The following is a 25,061-nucleotide window of genomic DNA, read 5'->3' on the forward strand; positions in this document are numbered from 1 at the left end:
TCTAGTTTTCATTATCTTTTATCTATTTTTTAAATCTGTATCTATTTTTCATCTATCTTTAATCTATTTTTTTAAATCTATTTTTCATCTATTTTTTAAAATCTATTTTAATCTATTTTTCATCTCTTATACATCTATTTTCAATCTATTTTCAATCTATTTTCAATCTATTTTCAATCTATTTTTAATCTATTTTCAATCTATTTAAAAAAAACTATTTTTCAGCTATTTTTCATTCTTAATAATCTATTTTTAATTGATTTTTTAATCTATTTTTCATATATTTTCTTTATCTATTTTCATCTATCTTTGATCTATTTAAAAAAAATCTATTTTTCATCTATTTTTCATCTATTTTTTAAAATCTATTTTCAATCTATTTTCAATCTATTTTTTTTCTATTAAAAAAAAAAGATTTTTCTGTTACGTACTGTTAATTATGTATCTTTAATTTATTTTTAATCTATTTTCTTTATCTATTTTTTATCTATTTTTAATTTATATTTGATCTAGATTCATATATATTTTTAAATATATTTTCAAATCTATTTTGAATCTATTTTGAATCTACATTTGATCTATCTTTTAAAAAGTGTTTTAGGTTTCTAAAGACTGTTGAAAGAAAATAAAAACGCTCACATTAAAACGCCACCTCAGCATATTTAGCCATGCTAACTAGCGCTGGTTAGCATTTGCTATGCCGCCATTTTGTCAGCGAGTAAAAAAAGGTTTTAGTTTGACAAAATGTTTAATTTCCATTGATTGAGTTTCAGTCAAACACGTCAGAGTCACATGACTTAGTACTTTTGACACATGCTAACTGTTAGCATGATCACTTTTGCAGCCAAAGACCTCAGTGTCAAATATCTTATACATGCTAACTGTTGGGATGCTAACGTTAGCATTCTAACTTTTTTAGCTGTTTTTACATTTTTGTTTCCATTCTGAATGAATTAAAAAATGTTCAAAAATGTTATTTGAAGAAAACATTCTTTGTGTATTCATCAAGAGTGGATTTATTCTCACGTGTTTTAGCATCATTTTTATCCCAAATAATACAATCTTACTCCTCACACCTTCATTTCAATCTTACTCCTCACACGTTCATTTCCATCTTACTCCTCACACCTTCATTTCAATCTTACTCCTCACACGTTCATTTCAATCTTACTCCTCACACCTTCATTTCAATCTTACTCCTCACACCTTCATTTCCATCTTACTCCTCACACCTTCATTTCAATCTTACTCCTCACACCTTCATTTCCATCTTACTCCTCACACCTTCATTTCAATCTTACTCCTCACACCTTCATTTCAATCTTACTCCTCACACCTTCATTTCAATCTTACTCCTCACACCTTCATTTCCATCTTACTCCTCACACCTTCATTTCAATCTTACTCCTCACACGTTCATTTCAATCTTACTCCTCACACCTTCATTTCAATCTTACTCCTCACACCTTCATTTTCAATCTGATTAATGCATTTATTGATCAATTGCAATCATTTATTGAAGCATTCATTGATTCGCGCATTCATTCCTTGATGCATGTATTGATTGTGCATTCATTCATTCATTAATGCATTTGTTGATTCATGCATTCTATGATCCATGCATTCAGTGATTCATGCATTCATTGATTAATGCATTCACTGATTGGTGCATTTATTGATCAATTGCACTCATTTATTGACGCATTCATTGATTCATGCATTCATTCCTTGATGCATGTATTGATTGTGCATTCACTGATTAATGCATTTTATGATTAATGCATTCATTGATTCATGCATTCTACTGTATGGTTAATGCATTCATTGATTCATGCATTCATTGATTCATGCATTCTACTGTAGGGTTAATGCATCCATTGATTCATGCATTCACTGAATGGTGTATTTATTGATCAATTGCAATAATTTATTGAAGCATTCATTGATTAATGCATTCATTGATTAATGTAATCTATGATTAATGCATTTTATGATTAATGCATTCGTTGATTAATGCATTCATTGATTAAGAGGATGAGTACTTCCTGTTTATGTTGAGACCAAGCAGTGCAGCCAAGCCTGATTATTTGGATGTGCTGCTCACACACACACACACACACACACACACACACACACACACACACACACACACACACACACACACACACACACACACACACACACACACACACACACACACACACACACAGACACACACACACACACACACACACACACACACACACACACACACACACACACACACACACACACACACACACACACACACACACACACACACACACACACACACACACCAGCAGCTGGACGTCCACTCAGACAGCATTAATGTGTCCTGCTGGAGTGATGCATTGTGGGACGGAGGCAGTAAAAAACCAGAGTGGACTTTTGCATCTGTCTGCCCCCCCCCCCTCCATCCACAGGGGGGCGTGGCCTCCTCCATGACAGTGCGGGGGAAGGGCCCTGCTAGCAACAGCTGTCCTGTAGCATGCATGCTAACGTGACAACAACTACTGTCCTGCAGCCTACTTCTTTGTAGCTCCGCCCCTATTATGCAAATGAGGTCAAAGTGTTGCTTCCTCAAGGGAGCATGACATCATCACAACTCTGTCATCATCGACATTCATTACAAATTCTGCACTCCTGTTTCCATCACACAGTAACATTCAGATTATTTTTCTTCTGACCTTTTTGTTGTTGTGCCATTTTTGTTGTTGTGCTATTTTTGTTGTTGTGCTATTTTTGTTGTGCCATTTTTGTTGTTGTGCTATTTTTGTTGTTGTGCTATTTTTGTTGTGCCATTTTTGTTGTGCCATTTTTGTTGTGCTATTTCTGTTGTTGTGCCATTTTTGTTGTTGTACCATTTTTGTTGTTGTGCTATTTTTGTTGTTGTGCTATTTTTGTTGTGCCATTTTTGTTGTGCCATTTCTGTTGTTGTGCCATTTTTGTTGTTGTGCCATTTTTGTTGTTGTGCCATTTTTGTTGTTGTGCTATTTTTGTTGTTGTGCCATTTTTGTTGTTGTGCCATTTTTGTTGTTGTGCTATTTTTGTTGTTGTGCCATTTTTGTTGTTGTGCTATGCCATTTTTGTTGTTGTGCTATTTTTGTTGTTGTGCCATTTTTGTTGTTGTGCTATTTTTGTTCTGCCATTTTTGTTGTTGTGCCATTTTTGTTGTTGTGCTATTTTTGTTGTTGTGCTATTTTTGTTGTGCCATTTTTGTTGTGCCATTTCTGTTGTTGTGCCATTTTTGTTGTTGTGCCATTTTTGTTGTTGTGCCATTTTTGTTGTTGTGCTATTTTTGTTGTTGTGCCATTTTTGTTGTTGTGCTATGCCATTTTTGTTGTTGTGCTATTTTTGTTGTGCCATTTTTGTTGTTGTGCCATTTTTGTTGTTGTGCTATTTTTGTTGTTGTGCCATTTTTGTTGTTGTGCTATTTTTGTTGTTGTGCCATTTTTGTTGTTGTGCCATTTTTGTTGTTGTGCTATTTTTGTTGTTGTGCCATTTTTGTTGTGCCATTTTTGTTGTGCTATTTCTGTTGTTGTGCCATTTTTGTTGTTGTACCATTTTTGTTGTTGTGCTATTTTTGTTGTTGTGCTATTTTTGTTGTGCCATTTTTGTTGTGCCATTTTTGTTGTGCTATTTCTGTTGTTGTGCCATTTTTGTTGTTGTGCCATTTTTGTTGTTGTGCCATTTTTGTTGTTGTGCTATTTTTGTTGTTGTGCCATTTTTGTTGTTGTACTATGCCATTTTTGTTGTTGTGCTATTTTTGTTGTTGTGCCATTTTTGTTGTTGTGCTATTTTTGTTGTGCCATTTTTGTTGTTGTGCCATTTTTGTTGTTGTGCTATTTTTGTTGCTGTACCATTTTTGTTGTTGTGCTATTTTTGTTGTTGTGCCATTTTTGTGCTATTTTTGTTGTGCCATTTTTGTTGTTGTGCTATTTTTGTTGTTGTGCCATTTTTGTTGTTGTGCCATTTTTGTTGTTGTGCTATTTTTGTTGTTGTGCCATTTTTGTTGTTGTGCTATGCCATTTTTGTTGTTGTGCTATTTTTGTTGTTGTGCCATTTTTGTTGTTGTGCTATTTTTGTTGTGCCATTTTTGTTGTTGTGCCATTTTTGTTGTTGTGCTATTCTTGTTGTGACGTTTTTGTTGTTGTGACGTTTTTGTTGTTGGGATATTTTTGTTGTTGTGACATTTTTGTTGTGACATTTTTGTGGTTGTGCCATTTTTGTTGAGTGACGTTTTTGTTGTTGTGACGTTTTTTGTTGTTGTGACATTTTTGTTGTTGGGACATTTTTGTTGTTGGGACGTTTTTGTTGGGATATTTTTGTTGTGGTGCCGTTTTTTGTTATTGTTGGGACATTTTTGTTGTTGGGACATTTTTGTTGGGATATTTTTGTTGTTGTGCCGTTTTTTGTTACTGTTGGGACATTTTTGTTGTTGGGACATTTTTGTGGTTGTGTTATTTCTGTTGAGTGACGTTTTTGTTGTTGTGACGTTTTTTGTTGTTGGGACATTTTTGTTGTTGGGACATTTTTGTTGGGATATTTTTGTTGTTGTGCTATTTTTGTTGTTGTGCCATTTTTGTTGTTGTGCTATTTTTGTTGTGCCATTTTTGTTGTTGTGCCATTTTTGTTGTTGTGCTATTTTTGTTGTGACGTTTTTGTTGTTGTGACGTTTTTGTTGTTGGGATATTTTTGTTGTTGTGACATTTTTGTTGTGACATTTTTGTGGTTGTGCCATTTTTGTTGAGTGACGTTTTTGTTGTTGTGACGTTTTTTGTTGTTGTGACATTTTTGTTGTTGGGACATTTTTGTTGTTGGGACGTTTTTGTTGGGATATTTTTGTTGTGGTGCCGTTTTTTGTTATTGTTGGGACATTTTTGTTGTTGGGACATTTTTGTTGGGATATTTTTGTTGTTGTGCCGTTTTTTGTTACTGTTGGGACATTTTTGTTGTTGGGACATTTTTGTGGTTGTGTCATTTCTGTTGAGTGACGTTTTTGTTGTTGTGACGTTTTTTGTTGTTGGGACATTTTTGTTGTTGGGACATTTTTGTTGGGATATTTTTGTTGTTGTGCCGTTTTTTGTTATTGTTGGGACATTTTTTTTGTTGGGACATTTTTGTGGTTGTGTCATTTCTGTTGAGTGACGTTTTTGTTGTTGTGACGTTTTTTGTTGTTGGGACATTTTTGTTGTTGGGACATTTTTGTTGGGATATTTTTGTTGTGCCGTTTTTTGTTGTTGTTGGGACATTTTTGTTGTTGGGACATTTTTGTTGTTGGGATATTTTTGTTGTTGGGACATTTTTGTTGGGATATTTTTGTTGTGCCGTTTTTTGTTGTTGTTGGGACATTTTTGTTGTTGGGACATTTTTGTTGTTGGGATATTTTTGTTGTGCCATTTTTGTTGTTGTGCCATTTTTGGGTTAGGGTTGGGGGGGGCTATTGTGTAGCATACGGGCGAGGATACGGGCGAGGATACGGGTGTAGCATGCGGGTGTAGCATGTGGGTGTAGCATACGGGTGAGGATACGGGTGTAGCATGTGGGTGTAGCATACGGGTGAGGATACGGGTGTAGCATGTGGGTGTAGCATACGGGTGAGGATCAAGTGAGGACACGGGCGTAGCACGGCACCAAACTTCCATCTGATGATTCGCCACAAAACGTTCAACTTTTATAACTCGGTTCCACCAATTCAGATCTTGATCATAATTGGTAGAAATGACGATGATGACACCCTGAAGTGCAGAATGGGTCAGTATCTATTGGTACCCATTCATGGGGGGCGGAGCCTGGCGGCGAAAACTGCTCCCTCATGACTGGACTTTAGATGGTCCTTCCAAAGTGTTTTAGGTGTGATCATGACTGGACTTTAGATGGTCCTTCCAAAGTGTTTTAGGTGTGATCATGACTGGACCTGGACAAGATGGCCCCCTTGTGGTGGTCGATTGTAAAAGTGCTAACTTCCTTCTGCATGCGCCCACATTTTGCTCCTTTTGTTGCACATGGAATGATTTTTGCTGACTTTGCAGGGTTGAGGTCTGGGTCTGAGGTGAGAGGACCGCCGTGACCGCGGCGTGGCCAAGTTGAAGTGGGAGAGCACTAATTACGGTGAGGCAGGCGGCCATGTTGCACCACTGTGAGCGTGTCCCGGACCTTGTCATGTAGGTCACTTTCAGCCCGGCTATGCATATTCATGAGGGGGACCGGGGAGGGGGGGGGGGGGCGTGGGGGGCTAACTGCGGGGCTCCTTCCTCAACCATATGCATTGCAAATTGAGATTAGGGCCAGCTCAGGTCCCCGTGGCGTTTTGTTCTTCTCTTTATTGGTGAGGGCCACAACACTCCACCCAATCATGTACTTGGAATACAAAGAGTCACTTTGTTTACCTTCCCGCCAAACTGACTCCAACACAAGATGGCCACACTTGGAATGAAGAAAAGGAGGTGAAAGCAGTTAAAGGCAAATAGTTCAGAACATAAACCAGGAGTGTCCAAAGTTTTTCCACTGAGGGCCACACTGTGAAAATATGAAAGCATGAATGAAACATACTGTACATACAGTATATGACTGAGGATGAAATATTCATCTTGAAAAGCAACACAATGAACCTTCAGAGCTCCCCAGTGCGTTTCCCACCTAGGCATTCAATAAATACCTCTCAAAGTACCATCGTTGATGTCAAAGTACCACCATTGATGTCAAAGTACCATCGTTGATGTCAAAGTACCATCATTGATGTCAAAGTACCATCATTGATGTCAAAGTACCATCGTTGATGTCAAAGTACCATCGTTGATGTCAAAGTACCACCATTGATGTCAAAGTACCATCGTTGATGTCAAAGTACCATCATTGATGTCAAAGTACCATCATTGATGTCAAAGTACCATCGTTGATGTCAAAGTACCATCATTGATGTCAAAGTAAGTCAAAGTAGGGTCCTAACCCTAACCCTAACCTCCTCTACTCCTACTTGTGAGGGCTTCCTACCAGATGTGGCTCATTTCTTTACACTTCCTCCTAAAATCCAAACCTGCATTCCTGTGGGATTCCAATGACCTGGGGGGCGAGAGCCACCACTCTCTGGAGAGCGTGTGATGGACATGTGCACTTTTGACCTTAGTAGAACAATCCTCGAAAGGATTCTGTGACCAAACACCAACACATGCTAGCTCACAAACACAGATAAAACACGTGCTAGCTCACAAACACAGATAAAACACATGCTAGCTCACAAACACAGATAAAACACATGCTAGCTCACAAACACAGATAAAACACATGCTAGCTCACAAACACAGATAAAACACATGCTAGCTCACAAACACAGATAAAACACATGCTAGCTCACAAACACAGATAAAACACATGCTAGCTCACAAACACAGATAAAACACATGCTAGCTCACAAACACAGATAAAACACGTACTAGCTCACAAACACAGATAAAACACATGCTAGCTCACAAACACAGATAAAACACGTGCTAGCTCACAAACACAGATAAAACACGTGCTAGCTCACAAACACAGATAAAACACGTGCTAGCTCACAAACACAGATAAAACACGTGCTAGCTCACAAACACAGATAAAACACATGCTAGCTCACAAACACAGATAAAACACATGCTAGCTCACAAACACAGATAAAACACATGCTAGCTCACAAACACAGATAAAACACATGCTAGCTCACAAACACAGATAAAACACATGCTAGCTCACAAACACAGATAAAACACGTGCTAGCTCACAAACACAGATAAAACACATGCTAGCTCACAAACACAGATAAAACACATGCTAGCTCACAAACACAGATAAAACACATGCTAGCTCACAAACACAGATAAAACACATGCTAGCTCACAAACACAGATAAAACACGTGCTAGCTCACAAACACAGATAAAACACATGCTAGCTCACAAACACAGATAAAACACGTGCTAGCTCACAAACACAGATAAAACACATGCTAGCTCACAAACACAGATAAAACACATGCTAGCTCACAAACACAGATAAAACACATGCTAGCTCACAAACACAGATAAAACACATGCTAGCTCACAAACACAGATAAAACACATGCTAGCTCACAAACACAGATAAAACACGTGCTAGCTCACAAACACAGATAAAACACGTGCTAGCTCACAAACACAGATAAAACACATGCTAGCTCACAAGCATATAAGAAAATGGTAGACGGTATGAAGTCGACTAGGAACACTGCTGTAGCAACATTTCCGCTTAGTGATCTGGTAAAGATGTTGATTTGACATGTTGAAAGTGATTAGGACTTGACTGTGTACAAACAAACAAGGTCAGGCGTGTCACACGGCGACACAGGCGCTCGTCCAGCAGCTGCGACCCACAAGTCTGGTGCCCGCCCACCCCCGTCACCCTGTGCGGCGCGGCGTGCATGTGGCAGCCATCTTCAGCTGAGCCTCACGAGCCGTCTGCCGCCATGTCAGTCAAGGCTCGCTCGCACGCCGCCAACATCCTTCACCCCCTCGCTCTTTGGAGCGCGCCCTCGCTCCGCCGCCACGCCTGTGACGTGCACCGTGGGTAATCGGATAAGTTGGGTACCATCCTACTGCTTTCCCTCCAAAACAACATGTGCGCCGAAGTGAAAGCCGGAGTGCAAAGTGTCACGTTAGCGGCGGCGAAGCTTACGGGGCGCCGCCGCCAAACCGAGCCTGAGCGCTGACAGAGTGACGGCTCGCTCAGGCGAAACCGTCTCCTCCCCTCGTCTGCGCTAAAACCTTGCCCGCAATTAAAATAGCACAGCGTGGTGAGTATTCTCCACGTGCATGACAGAATGTTGCATTGTGGGTACGAAGTCATCACACCACTCATCACGGTGATGGCGAAACACTTTCACTTTCCTTTCACTTTTCTGCTTCGAGGAGCGCTGGCTAGCTGTTAGCGGTTAGCGGTTAGCTGTTAGCGGTTAGCTATAACTCATCACACCACTCATCACGGTGATGGCGAAACACTTTCACTTTCCTTTCACTTTTCTGCTTCGAGGAGCGCTGGCTAGCTGTTAGCGGTTAGCTGTTAGCGGTTAGCTATAACTCATCACACCACTCATCACGGTGATGGCGAAACACTTTCACTTTCCTTTCACTTTTCTGCTTCGAGGAGCGCTGGCTAGCTGTTAGCGGTTAGCTATCGTATCCTCCTGTAGTGTAGTGAAGCATGTGTAGCTATTCCTTGTCCTGCAGTGATAATGCTACTTGTAAGAGACTCACTTTGTCGCCAGGATTAGTGATTTAGAAGTAGTTCAAATGACCCGGACGGACATTAGCTGCTAGCTAGCTAGCTAGCTAGGTGGTTTTGAGACACCGCGTTAGTGTTTTTAGTTGCACTTGAATTGTTAGCTTTGAGCTTTATTGTCATCGCACAAGTACAACGGAATTTAATTTCCGCCGCAAACCCGTTAAAGAGAAGACTTGCATCGTACGTGGCGAAGAAACAGGAACACGGATGGGTAGACACCCCGTGAAAGGTGGGGAAAGGTGAATGTTTTGGGGGAGGATGAGTAAAAAAAAGAAAGAATCCTCAGCAGAGCACACGCTGCAACACAGAAACCACCAGACTTGCAACACTGGAGGTAGAGCTGCTGCCTTTCTGGCGCCACTTCAGCTGTTCGTCTCGTCTAAAGGAGTCCATCGGCGGTAAAGCCGAGCCAAAATACGTTCATTTTCCCGCTTCTGTCTCCTTCTACATCACCAGCAGTATTACTTCATGTGGTACATACCTTCACCATCACTAGCAGTATTACGTCATGTGGTACATACCTTCACCATCACTAGCAGTATTACCTTATGTGGTACATACCTTCCCCATCACTAGCAGTATTACCTTATGTGGTACATACCTTCACCATCACCAGCAGTATTACTTCATGTGGTACATACCTTCACCATCACTAGCAGTATTACTTCATGTGGTACATACCTTCACCATCACTAGCAGTATTACGTCATGTGGTACATACCTTCACCATCACTAGCAGTATTACCTTATGTGGTACATACCTTCACCATCACTAGCAGTATTACGTCATGTGGTACATACCTTCACCATCACTAGCAGTATTACTTCATGTGGTACATACCTTCACCATCACTAGCAGTATTACTTCATGTGGTACATACCTTCACCATCACTAGCAGTATTACGTCATGTGGTACATACCTTCACCATCACTAGCAGTATTACGTCATGTGGTACATACCTTCACCATCACTAGCAGTATTACCTTATGTGGTACATACCTTCCCCATCACTAGCAGTATTACCTTATGTGGTACATACCTTCACCATCACCAGCAGTATTACTTCATGTGGTACATACCTTCACCATCACTAGCAGTATTACTTCATGTGGTACATACCTTCACCATCACTAGCAGTATTACGTCATGTGGTACATACCTTCACCATCACTAGCAGTATTACTTCATGTGGTACATACCTTCACCATCACTAGCAGTATTACGTCATGTGGTACATACCTTCACCATCACTAGCAGTATTACCTTATGTGGTACATACCTTCACCATCACTAGCAGTATTACGTCATGTGGTACATACCTTCACCATCACTAGCAGTATTACTTCATGTGGTACATACCTTCACCATCACTAGCAGTATTACGTCATGTGGTACATACCTTCACCATCACTAGCAGTATTACCTTATGTGGTACATACCTTCACCATCACCAGCAGTATTACTTCATGTGGTACATACCTTCACCATCACTAGCAGTATTACGTCATGTGGTACATACCTTCACCATCACTAGCAGTATTACTTCATGTGGTACATTCCTTCTACATCGCTAGCAGTATTACTTCATGTGGTACATACCTTCACCATCACTAGCAGTATTACGTCATGTGGTACATACCTTCACCATCGCTAGCAGTATTACTTCATGTGGTACATACCTTCACCATCGCTAGCAGTATTACTTCATGTGGTACATACCTTCTTGATTTCCCATGATTCCCAACTTCCCAGGTAAACAGAACACCTGCCTACCAGCTCTGTGTGTGTGTTAACGCGATTAATTACTGTATTGTTAACGAAACATACGCAAATATTTGTAATTTTTTATTATTTCCTTTGTGTTTACAAACAAGTGTTAGCATCAAAGTTGATGTGTTGGCGTCATGTCAGCGATCAAAAATGATTATTGGCTTAATTTCAACAGAAAATGTTACGATACATTAAAAATACCTTTTATTTTTCAAAGGCAGTCTAGTACCTTTTTTTTAATACCTTAGTACCTGTATTATGTTTACATGTCGATGTTGTCTAAATTGTTGTGTATGGAAATGACATCACCAAATAAAGTATGAATAACGACGTAGTTGTGGATCTAATGCTAGTAATTACTGTAGTACGCAAATATTTGTATTTTGTATTATTTCCATTGTGTTTGCAAACAAGTGTTAGCGTCAACGTCGATGTGTTGGCGTCATGTCAGCGATCAAGTAGGTTTTTATATGCAATATTTGAACATTTTGACTCGTCGTACTTTTTATATTGTGTACGTGATGTTTGTTGGGCGTGTCCAAAGTGCGGCCCGGAGACCATTTGTGGCCCGCGGCTCATTTTCTAAGGGCCCATTTTGAAAATATGTCAAAAATAAAGACACAAACACGTGGAAAAAAGAAGCAAAACAGCTAAAAAGTAACGGGAAAAAGTTGCAATGTCGAAGCTTTTTTTTGCTGAAAAATAACAATGAATGAACATCAATGTTGTTATTATTGACTTATTTAAGCCTCCAATTATTTCACATGAAATATTTTACTTTAAAATATTTTTGGGGGAAAAAAGAGCATATTTTTTGTGTTTGCCGTATGAAAATACAAGGTTTTATTTCACATAAAAATGTATAAAACACAAAAATGAATAAATAAATATTAATTTATATAAAAAATATATAAAAATTATTGGCTTAATTAAAAAAAAAAAATGTTACGATGTATTAAAAATACATTTTTCAAAGGCAGTTTAGTACCTTTCTTTTTATTCCTAGTACCTGTACTTTTTTGGTACAACCCTTACTGACTCCTTTGGAAAGCTAGCGATTGATGGCGTCGCCGTCCAGTGTTTTTGACGTCGCCATGGAGCGTTTCCCGCACCTCGCCAGGTCTCTCCCAGCTGGGACCGCCCTCTTCTCAGGTTGCGAGCTCTGGCGGCGACATGGGCGCCGGCCAACAACGCTGCTCATCCAAAGTCATTTGCAGCAAAGTCCATTAGCATCATCAGTGGCGCTGATCAATTCCCCGTGATGGCGGCCTGCGCTCATAATGACATTCTGCTCTCCTTGGCAGACGCTCGCCGCCACATGGCCGCCGTCCCAGCAGCCAGCGTGTGAGACGCAGCGGGCACAACACTGGGCCGTGCCTGGGCGCCATGGCGTGTGGGAGACAAAGGAGGCAGGGCTTTGACTGCTCAGGTTCTTTTAAACCAGGCATCACTTGTACCGTCAACTCCTTTCATGTCCACTGCAGCTCCCACATCTTTTTCATTCTTAGCATGCTAGCTTTTTTTTTGCTGCTTTTGCACCTTAGCATCCAATATTTTGTTAACGCTCGTAGGCTAGCTTTTCAGCTAATTTTATAGGTGTCATATTTGGTACTTTAAGTATGCTACTGTTAGCATGCTAGCATTTTTAACACATTTTTCAGGTATTCATCGCAGAGTAATATATTTTGGTACTTGACACATGTCGCAGTTAGCATTGTAGCATGCCTGATTTTTTAAAACTCATTTTGTAGGTGTGCACCTCAGCCTCAAATATTTTGTTACTTCACATCACACAAAATAACCCGTTAGCATGCTAACATTAATATGCTAGATTTTTTTCAGCTAATTCTTACCGTCAAATATTTTGTTACTTGATGAATTGTATCTATTAGCATGCTAATAATAGTAGGCTAGCTTTTTTTTGTGTGCAAATTTTACAGGTGTAGCCCAATGCCATATTTTGGTACTTGATGTGTGCTATTGTTAGCATGCTAGCATTTTTAAGACATTTTTCAGGTATTCATCACAGAGTGATATATTTTGTCTACTTGTATGCTATTGATAGCATGCTAGCATTTTTAAGACATTTTTCAGGTATTCATCACAGAGTGATATATTTTGGTACTTGTATGCTATTGATAGCATGCTAGCATTTTTAAGACATTTTTCAGATATTCATCACAGAGTGATATATTTTGGTACTTGACACATGTTACAGTTAGCATTTTAGCACGCTAATACATGCTATATTTTATTTAGCTAGGTGTACACCTCAGCCTCCAATATCTTGTTACTTCACACAAAATACCTGTTAGCATGCTAACATTAGTATGCTAGATTTGTTTAGCTAATTCTGCAAGTGTACACCTCAGCCTCAAATATTTTATTACTTCACAAAAAAATACCTGTTAGCATGCTAACATGCTAGCTTTTATTCCTGGCTAATTTTGTAGGTATACAACCAAGTCATATTTTGTTACTTGTGGCATCGTAATGTTAGCATTTTTGCATGCTAACGCTAGTATGCTAGATATATTAGCCATTTGGTAGACTTGACCCAGCATTGCAGTTAAAATGACCAAACATCTGGGTTGACTATGTAACCCATCTAGTTGGGTTAATTAAGAAACTCATCTTGCTGGGTTAAACACTTGTTGCTTTGGTCCAATTGTTGCCCACATTGGGTCGTTTTCAACACAGCAGTTGATATTTTGGAGCATTCACACAATAATAATAATAATAATAATAATAATAATAATATTATTAACAATAATAATAATAATAATAATAATAATAATAATATTAACAATAATAATAATAATAATAATAATAATAATAATATTAACAATAATACTAATACTAATAATAATAATAATAATAATAATAATATGGTTTTCTACACCAAAATGAATCTATTTACATACATTTACATTCCACCATTCAGGAATTTCAAAGTAATATTTTTTTAAGTTCTAAAAAATTCTAGGATTTTCCATAATTCCTTTTTTTTTTTCATTTTCCCCATTCAAAATGAATTGGCCATTTTTCAAACTTTCACCATTTCCACATTGTTCAACCGATTCAAAGCATTCCACCATTTAGGAATTTCAAAATACCATTTTTTTAAGTTCTAAAAAAATTCCAGGATTTCCCAGAATTTCTTTCTTTTTTCTTTTTTTTCCCCCATTCAAAATGAATTGGACATTTTTCCAAACGTCCACAATTCCCACATTCTTCAAGCCATTGAACGCATTGCAACTATTCTCCCATTCAAACTACATCCTGTCAGCATTAATACTACATCCTGTCAGCATTCTTACTACATCCTGTCAGCATTAATACTACATCCTGTCAGCATTCATGCTACATCCTGTCAGCATTCATACTACATCCTGTCTGCATTCATGCTACATCCTGTCAGCATTAATACTACATCCTGTCAGCATTAATACTATATCCTGTCAGCATTAATACTACATCCTGTCAGCATTCATACTACATCCTGTCAGCATTAATACTATATCCTGTCAGCATTAATACTACATCCTGTCAGCATTAATACTACATCCTGTCAGCATTCATACTACATCCTGTCAGCATTCATGCTACATCCTGTCAGCATTAATACTACATCCTGTCAGCATTAATACTACATCCTGTCAGCATTCATACTACATCCTGTCAGCATTAATACTACATCCTGTCAGCATTAATACTACATCCTGTCAGCATTCATGCTACATCCTGTCAGCATTAATACTACATCCTGTCAGCATTAATACTATATCCTGTCAGCATTAATACTAAATCCTGTCAGCATTCATACTACATCCTGTCTGCATTCATGCTACATCCTGTCAGCATTCATACTACATCCTGTCTGCATTCATGCTACATCCTGTCAGCATTAATACTACATCCTGTCAGCATTCATGCTACATCCTGTCAGCATTAATACTACATCCTGTCAGCATTAATACTACATCCTGTCAGCATTCATACTACATCCTGTCAGCATTAATACTACATCCTGTCAGCATTAATACTACATCCTGTCAGCATTAATACTACATCCTGTCAGCATTCATGCTACATCCTGTCAGCATTAATACTACATCCTGTCAGCATTAATACTATATCCTGTCAGCATCAATACTACATCCTGTCAGCATTAATACTACATCCTGTCAGCATTCATACTACATCCTGTCAGCATTCATGCTACATCCTGTCAGCATTAATACTACATCCTGTCAGCATTCATACTACATCCTGTCTGCATTCATGCTACATCCTGTCAGCATTAATACTACATCCTGTCAGCATTCATGCTACATCCTGTCTGCATTCATGCTACATCCTGTCAGCATTAATACTACATCCTGTCAGCATTCATGCTACATCCTGTCAGCATTAATACTACATCCTGTCAGCATTAATACTACATCCTGTCAGCATTCATACTACATCCTGTCAGCATTAATACTACATCCTGTCAGCATTAATACTACATCCTGTCAGCATTAATACTACATCCTGTCAGCATTCATGCTACATCCTGTCCGCATTAATACTACATCCTGTCAGCATTAATACTATATCCTGTCAGCATTAATACTACATCCTGTCAGCATTAATACTACATCCTGTCAGCATTCATACTACATCCTGTCAGCATTCATGCTACATCCTGTCAGCATTAATACTACATCCTGTCAGCATTCATACTACATCCTGTCTGCATTCATGCTACATCCTGTCAGCATTAATACTACATCCTGTCAGCATTCATGCTACATCCTGTCAGCATTAATACTACATCCTGTCAGCATTCATGCTACATCCTGTCAGCATTCATGCTACATCCTGTCAGCATTAATACTACATCCTGTCAGCATTCATGCTACATCCTGTCAGCATTAATACTACATCCTGTCAGCATTAATACTACATCCTGTCAGCATTCATACTACATCCTGTCAGCATTAATACTACATCCTGTCAGCATTAATACTACATCCTGTCAGCATTAATACTACATCCTGTCAGCATTCATGCTACATCCTGTCAGCATTAATACTACATCCTGTCAGCATTAATACTATATCCTGTCAGCATTAATACTACATCCTGTCAGCATTAATACTACATCCTGTCAGCATTCATACTACATCCTGTCAGCATTCATGCTACATCCTGTCAGCATTAATACTACATCCTGTCAGCATTCATACTACATCCTGTCTGCATTCATGCTACATCCTGTCAGCATTAATACTACATCCTGTCAGCATTCATGCTACATCCTGTCAGCATTCATGCTACATCCTGTCAGCATTCATACTACATCCTGTCAGCATTCATGCTACATCCTGTCAGCATTAATACTACATCCTGTCAGCATTCATGCTACATCCTGTCAGCATTCATGCTACATCCTGTCAGCATTAATACTACATCCTGTCAGCATTAATACTACATCCTGTCAGCATTAATACTACATCCTGTCAGCATTCATGCTACATCCTGTCTGCATTCATGCTACATCCTGTCAGCATTCATGCTACATCCTGTCAGCATTCATACTACATCCTGTCAGCATTCATGCTACATCCTGTCAGCATTAATACTACATCCTGTCAGCATTCATACTACATCCTGTCAGCATTAATACTACATCCTGTCAGCATTAATACTACATCCTGTCAGCATTCATGCTACATCCTGTCAGCATTAATACTACATCCTGTCAGCATTAATACTATATCCTGTCAGCATTAATACTACATCCTGTCAGCATTAATACTACATCCTGTCAGCATTCATACTACATCCTGTCAGCATTCATGCTACATCCTGTCAGCATTAATACTACATCCTGTCAGCATTCATACTACATCCTGTCAGCATTAATACTACATCCTGTCAGCATTAATACTACATCCTGTCAGCATTAATACTACATCCTGTCAGCATTAATACTACATCCTGTCAGCATTCATGCTACATCCTGTCAGCATTAATACTACATCCTGTCAGCATTAATACTATATCCTGTCAGCATTAATACTACATCCTGTCAGCATTAATACTACATCCTGTCAGCATTCATACTACATCCTGTCAGCATTCATGCTACATCCTGTCAGCATTAATACTACATCCTGTCAGCATTCATACTACATCCTGTCTGCATTCATGCTACATCCTGTCAGCATTAATACTACATCCTGTCAGCATTCATGCTACATCCTGTCAGCATTAATACTACATCCTGTCAGCATTCATGCTACATCCTGTCAGCATTCATGCTACATCCTGTCAGCATTAATACTACATCCTGTCAGCATTCATGCTACATCCTGTCAGCATTAATACTACATCCTGTCAGCATTAATACTACATCCTGTCAGCATTCATACTACATCCTGTCAGCATTAATACTACATCCTGTCAGCATTAATACTACATCCTGTCAGCATTAATACTACATCCTGTCAGCATTCATGCTACATCCTGTCAGCATTAATACTACATCCTGTCAGCATTAATACTATATCCTGTCAGCATTAATACTACATCCTGTCAGCATTAATACTACATCCTGTCAGCATTCATACTACATCCTGTCAGCATTCATGCTACATCCTGTCAGCATTAATACTACATCCTGTCAGCATTCATACTACATCCTGTCTGCATTAATGCTACATCCTGTCAGCATTAATACTACATCCTGTCAGCATTCATGCTACATCCTGTCTGCATTCATGCTACATCCTGTCAGCATTCATGCTACATCCTGTCAGCATTCATACTACATCCTGTCAGCATTCATGCTACATCCTGTCAGCATTAATACTACATCCTGTCAGCATTCATACTACATCCTGTCAGCATTAATACTACATCCTGTCAGCATTCATACTACATCCTGTCAGCATTAATACTACATCCTGTCAGCATTAATACTACATCCTGTCAGCATTCATGCTACATCCTGTCAGCATTAATGCTACATCCTTTCAGCATTAATACTACATCCTGTCAGCATTCATGCTACATCCTGTCAGCATTAATACTACATCCTGTCAGCATTAATACTATATCCTGTCAGCATTAATACTACATCCTGTCAGCATTAATACTACATCCTGTCAGCATTCATACTACATCCTGTCAGCATTCATGCTACATCCTGTCAGCATTAATACTACATCCTGTCAGCATTCATACTACATCCTGTCTGCATTCATGCTACATCCTGTCAGCATTAATAATACATCCTGTCAGCATTCATGCTACATCCTGTCAGCATTCATGCTACATCCTGTCAGCATTCATACTACATCCTGTCAGCATTCATGCTACATCCTGTCAGCATTAATACTACATCCTGTCAGCATTCATGCTACATCCTGTCTGCATTCATGCTACATCCTGTCAGCATTCATGCTACATCCTGTCAGCATTCATACTACATCCTGTCAGCATTCATGCTACATCCTGTCAGCATTAATACTACATCCTGTCAGCATTCATGCTACATCCTGTCAGCATTCATACTACATCCTGTCAGCATTAATACTACATCCTGTCAGCATTAATACTACATCCTGTCAGCATTCATACTACATCCTGTCAGCATTCATGCTACATCCTGTCAGCATTAATACTACATCCTGTCAGCATTAATACTACATCCTGTCAGCATTAATACTACATCCTGTCAGCATTAATACTACATCCTGTCAGCATTCATGCTACATCCTGTCAGCATTAATACTACATCCTGTCAGCATTAATACTATATCCTGTCAGCATTAATACTACATCCTGTCAGCATTAATACTACATCCTGTCAGCATTCATACTACATCCTGTCAGCATTCATGCTACATCCTGTCAGCATTAATACTACATCCTGTCAGCATCCATACTACATCCTGTCTGCATTCATGCTACATCCTGTCAGCATTAATACTACATCCTGTCAGCATTCATGCTACATCCTGTCAGCATTAATACTACATCCTGTCAGCATTCATGCTACATCCTGTCAGCATTCATGCTACATCCTGTCAGCATTAATACTACATCCTGTCAGCATTCATGCTACATCCTGTCAGCATTAATACTACATCCTGTCAGCATTAATACTACATCCTGTCAGCATTCATACTACATCCTGTCAGCATTAATACTACATCCTGTCAGCATTAATACTACATCCTGTCAGCATTAATACTACATCCTGTCAGCATTCATGCTACATCCTGTCAGCATTAATACTACATCCTGTCAGCATTAATACTATATCCTGTCAGCATTAATACTACATCCTGTCAGCATTAATACTACATCCTGTCAGCATTCATACTACATCATGTCAGCATTCATGCTACATCCTGTCAGCATTAATACTACATCCTGTCAGCATTCATACTACATCCTGTCTGCATTAATGCTACATCCTGTCAGCATTAATACTACATCCTGTCAGCATTCATGTTACATCCTGTCAGCATTCATGCTACATCCTGTCAGCATTCATACTACATCCTGTCAGCATTCATGCTACATCCTGTCAGCATTAATACTACATCCTGTCAGCATTCATGCTACATCCTGTCAGCATTCATGCTACATCCTGTCAGCATTAATACTACATACTGTCAGCATTAATACTACATCCTGTCAGCATTAATACTACATCCTGTCAGCATTCATGCTACATCCTGTCTGCATTCATGCTACATCCTGTCAGCATTCATGCTACATCCTGTCAGCATTCATACTACATCCTGTCAGCATTCATGCTACATCCTGTCAGCATTAATACTACATCCTGTCAGCATTCATACTACATCCTGTCAGCATTAATACTACATCCTGTCAGCATTAATACTACATCCTGTCAGCATTCATGCTACATCCTGTCAGCATTAATACTACATCCTGTCAGCATTAATACTATATCCTGTCAGCATTAATACTACATCCTGTCAGCATTAATACTACATCCTGTCAGCATTCATACTACATCCTGTCAGCATTCATGCTACATCCTGTCAGCATTAATACTACATCCTGTCAGCATTCATACTACATCCTGTCTGCATTCATGCTACATCCTGTCAGCATTAATACTACATCCTGTCAGCATTCATGCTACATCCTGTCAGCATTCATGCTACATCCTGTCAGCATTCATACTACATCCTGTCAGCATTCATGCTACATCCTGTCAGCATTAATACTACATCCTGTCAGCATTCATGCTACATCCTGTCTGCATTCATGCTACATCCTGTCAGCATTCATGCTACATCCTGTCAGCATTCATACTACATCCTGTCAGCATTCATGCTACATCCTGTCAGCATTAATACTACATCCTGTCAGCATTCATGCTACATCCTGTCAGCATTCATACTACATCCTGTCAGCATTCATACTACATCATGTCAGCATTCATGCTACATCCTGTCAGCATTCATGCTACATCCTGTCAGCATTCATGCTACATCCTGTCAGCATTCATACTACATCCTGTCAGCATTCATACTACATCCTGTCTGCATTAATGCTACATCCTGTCAGCATTAATACTACATCCTGTCAGCATTCATGTTACATCCTGTCAGCATTCATGCTACATCCTGTCAGCATTCATACTACATCCTGTCAGCATTCATGCTACATCCTGTCAGCATTAATACTACATCCTGTCAGCATTCATGCTACATCCTGTCAGCATTCATGCTACATCCTGTCAGCATTAATACTACATACTGTCAGCATTAATACTACATCCTGTCAGCATTAATACTACATCCTGTCAGCATTCATGCTACATCCTGTCTGCATTCATGCTACATCCTGTCAGCATTCATGCTACATCCTGTCAGCATTCATACTACATCCTGTCAGCATTCATGCTACATCCTGTCAGCATTAATACTACATCCTGTCAGCATTCATACTACATCCTGTCAGCATTAATACTACATCCTGTCAGCATTAATACTACATCCTGTCAGCATTCATGCTACATCCTGTCAGCATTAATACTACATCCTGTCAGCATTAATACTACATCCTGTCAGCATTAATACTATATCCTGTCAGCATTAATACTACATCCTGTCAGCATTAATACTACATCCTGTCAGCATTCATACTACATCCTGTCAGCATTCATGCTACATCCTGTCAGCATTCATACTACATCCTGTCAGCATTCATACTACATCCTGTCAGTATTAATACTACATCCTGTCAGCATTCATACTACATCCTGTCTGCATTCATGCTACATCCTGTCAGCATTAATACTACATCCTGTCAGCATTCATGCTACATCCTGTCAGCATTAATACTACATCCTGTCAGCATTCATGCTACATCCTGTCAGCATTCATGCTACATCCTGTCAGCATTAATACTACATCCTGTCAGCATTCATGCTACATCCTGTCAGCATTAATACTACATCCTGTCAGCATTAATACTACATCCTGTCAGCATTCATACTACATCCTGTCAGCATTAATACTACATCCTGTCAGCATTAATACTACATCCTGTCAGCATTAATACTACATCCTGTCAGCATTCATGCTACATCCTGTCAGCATTAATACTACATCCTGTCAGCATTAATACTATATCCTGTCAGCATTAATACTACATCCTGTCAGCATTAATACTACATCCTGTCAGCATTCATACTACATCCTGTCAGCATTCATGCTACATCCTGTCAGCATTAATACTACATCCTGTCAGCATTCATACTACATCCTGTCTGCATTCATGCTACATCCTGTCAGCATTAATACTACATCCTGTCAGCATTCATGCTACATCCTGTCAGCATTCATGCTACATCCTGTCAGCATTCATACTACATCCTGTCAGCATTCATGCTACATCCTGTCAGCATTAATACTACATCCTGTCAGCATTCATGCTACATCCTGTCTGCATTCATGCTACATCCTGTCAGCATTCATGCTACATCCTGTCAGCATTCATGCTACATCCTGTCAGCATTCATGCTACATCCTGTCAGCATTAATACTACATCCTGTCAGCATTAATACTACATCCTGTCAGCATTAATACTACATCCTGTCAGCATTAATACTACATCCTGTCAGCATTCATGCTACATCCTGTCAGCATTAATACTACATCCTGTCAGCATTAATACTATATCCTGTCAGCATTAATACTACATCCTGTCAGCATTAATACTACATCCTGTCAGCATTCATACTACATCCTGTCAGCATTCATGCTACATCCTGTCAGCATTAATACTACATCCTGTCAGCATTCATACTACATCCTGTCTGCATTCATGCTACATCCTGTCAGCATTAATACTACATCCTGTCAGCATTCATGCTACATCCTGTCAGCATTCATGCTACATCCTGTCAGCATTCATACTACATCCTGTCAGCATTCATGCTACATCCTGTCAGCATTAATACTACATCCTGTCAGCATTCATGCTACATCCTGTCTGCATTCATGCTACATCCTGTCAGCATTCATGCTACATCCTGTCAGCATTCATGCTACATCCTGTCAGCATTCATGCTACATCCTGTCAGCATTAATACTACATCCTGTCAGCATTCATGCTACATCCTGTCAGCATTCATGCTACATCCTGTCAGCATTAATACTACATCCTGTCAGCATTCATGCTACATCCTGTCAGCATTAATACTACATCCTGTCAGCATTGGAACGTTCCTTCCTTCAGGACTTGCTTCATCTAGTTAATATTCTTATTCACTCTGATTCGCCATTTTCAAAAATAAATGTAACAACTATAATTTCAAAAAGTCCGTTTTTAAAAATGTGTTTTAAGGCCATCTCCATGCTTCTATAACTTATAAATAAACTATATTACATTTTCATTTTCATAGCAAATAACAGAATGGAATGGTCACCCCGGCAACCAGATTGTGTCTTCCAAGGCGCGAAGGAGTGTTTGTGTTTGTGTCTCCTCCTTCACAGATCAGCAGCCTTGCTCCTGATGATGTAATTACTTCCCAGCAGCACCACTGGGAGGCCTCGCTGACGGCAGATGTTCCTAATTGCTCTCCATTAGCAAGAATAACAGATGTTTGTATCCATCAGCCAATAACTCAGCAGACAATCACACCTGCTCGCCATCACAGCCCCGCCCCCTTCCAAGATGGAGAGTCACCTTCAGATCTTATTCATATTCCTCCATCTCCTTTTGTGGCGCCCGCCCCACCCGACAACTCACCTCAAACCCAAAGGTGCCACCTCTCAAGGCCGGGGTGGCAGTTCAGCACTCCAGCAGCACTGAGAGCGGACAACGTTGCCATGTTTAGTGGCAACAAAGCGACGGTCTCAGAAACACTCCAACGTAAAGTCAAGCATTTTTCTCTAGCTTGATGCTAATACACATTGAACATGCTACCGAGTAGCATTAGCGATTCTACATGGCGATGTAGAAAGTCAAGCATCTTTCTCTAGCTTTATGCTAATACACATTGAACATGCTACCGAGTAGCATTAGCGATCCTACATGGCGATGTAGAAAGTCAAGCATTTTTCTCTAGCTTGATGCTAATACACATTGAACATGCTACTCAGTAGCATTAGCGATTCTACATGGCGATGTAGAAAGTCAAGCATTTTTCTCTAGCTTGATGCTAATACACATTGAACATGCTACTCAGTAGCATTAGCGATTCTACATGGCGATGTAGAAAGTCAAGCATTTTTCTCTAGCTTGATGCTAATACACATTGAACATGCTACTGAGTAGCATTAGCGATCCTACATGGCGATGTAGAAAGTCAAGCATTTTTCTCTAGCTTGATGCTAATACACATTGAACATGCTACCGAGTAGCATTAGCGATTCTACATGGCGATTTGAACCCCTTTAAACTCCGACTACAACGCAGCACGTGACCATCAGTGTGCTTTCCTCAAATATGTCAGGGGGACTGATCTCCACTTTGGGGTTGATTGATGAGCCTTTTGTTTGCTTTCGTGTATTGCGTCACCTTGTTGAGGTCATTCAGTCCGTGACTTTGTATCAATATTTCATTTGTTTCACCTCACAGTCACGATTCCCTTTGATTCTTGGGGGTAACGATTACATTCACCATTTTTTTTAAATAAAATTCTACTTAAACATTTAATAAAGTCAAATACAAATAAGGCAACTTTTCTAAAGTAAACCAGATATAAATCATCCACATCTACTATATGATTTGTCTAAGTGGCTGACAGGACATATTTAAATAGTAATAATAATAGTAATAATAATACAAAATAAAATAAAAATAGATTTTAAAAAAAACATCACAATTCATTAGAATTTTTTATTTTTCTTCAGGCTTCTAGTGTCTTCTAAGGCTGGGAGTCTTTGAGCGCCACATGATTCCATTCTTGGGGGTAACGACTCCATTCAAAACGATTCTCCATTCAAAATCAATACTTTTTCAAATAAAATATGATGGCAGTTCTATGATGGACTACATCTAATAAACTAACAGCTCTGATCCATTTCTAAATGACTGCAAATAAAACTGCTTTTGTTGAATACAATTCTAGCCAAACATTTAATAAAGTCAAATACAAAAAAGTATCCAACACTTCTCTCGTCTAAAGTAAATGTGTACAGCAGATATAGATCATCTACATCAGGGGTCCCCAAAACTTTTGACTCGGGGGCCACATTGGGTTCAAAAAATTCGGCCAGGGGCCGGGCTGTATATATATATATATATATATATATATATATATATATATATATATATATATATATATATATATATATATATATATATATATATATATATATATATATATATATATATATATATATATATATATATATATATATATATATATATATATATATATATATATATATATATATATATATATATATATATATATATATATAT

General features: G+C 38.9%; 1 long non-coding RNA gene across 1 annotated transcript; it reads left to right on the forward strand.

Moving 5' to 3' along the window:
* Positions 1-4,159: 4,159 nt before the first annotated feature.
* Positions 4,160-24,772, forward strand: LOC133631819 (uncharacterized). The gene is made up of 3 exons (XR_009821626.1): positions 4,160-6,132; positions 12,391-12,515; positions 23,126-24,772. It is a non-coding gene; the product is annotated as an uncharacterized LOC133631819 (long non-coding RNA).
* The last annotated feature ends 289 nt before the right edge of the window (positions 24,773-25,061 follow it).

This window comes from Entelurus aequoreus, linkage group LG17 (genome assembly GCF_033978785.1).
Source record: "Entelurus aequoreus isolate RoL-2023_Sb linkage group LG17, RoL_Eaeq_v1.1, whole genome shotgun sequence".
Classification (NCBI taxonomy): Eukaryota; Metazoa; Chordata; class Actinopteri; order Syngnathiformes; family Syngnathidae; genus Entelurus; species Entelurus aequoreus.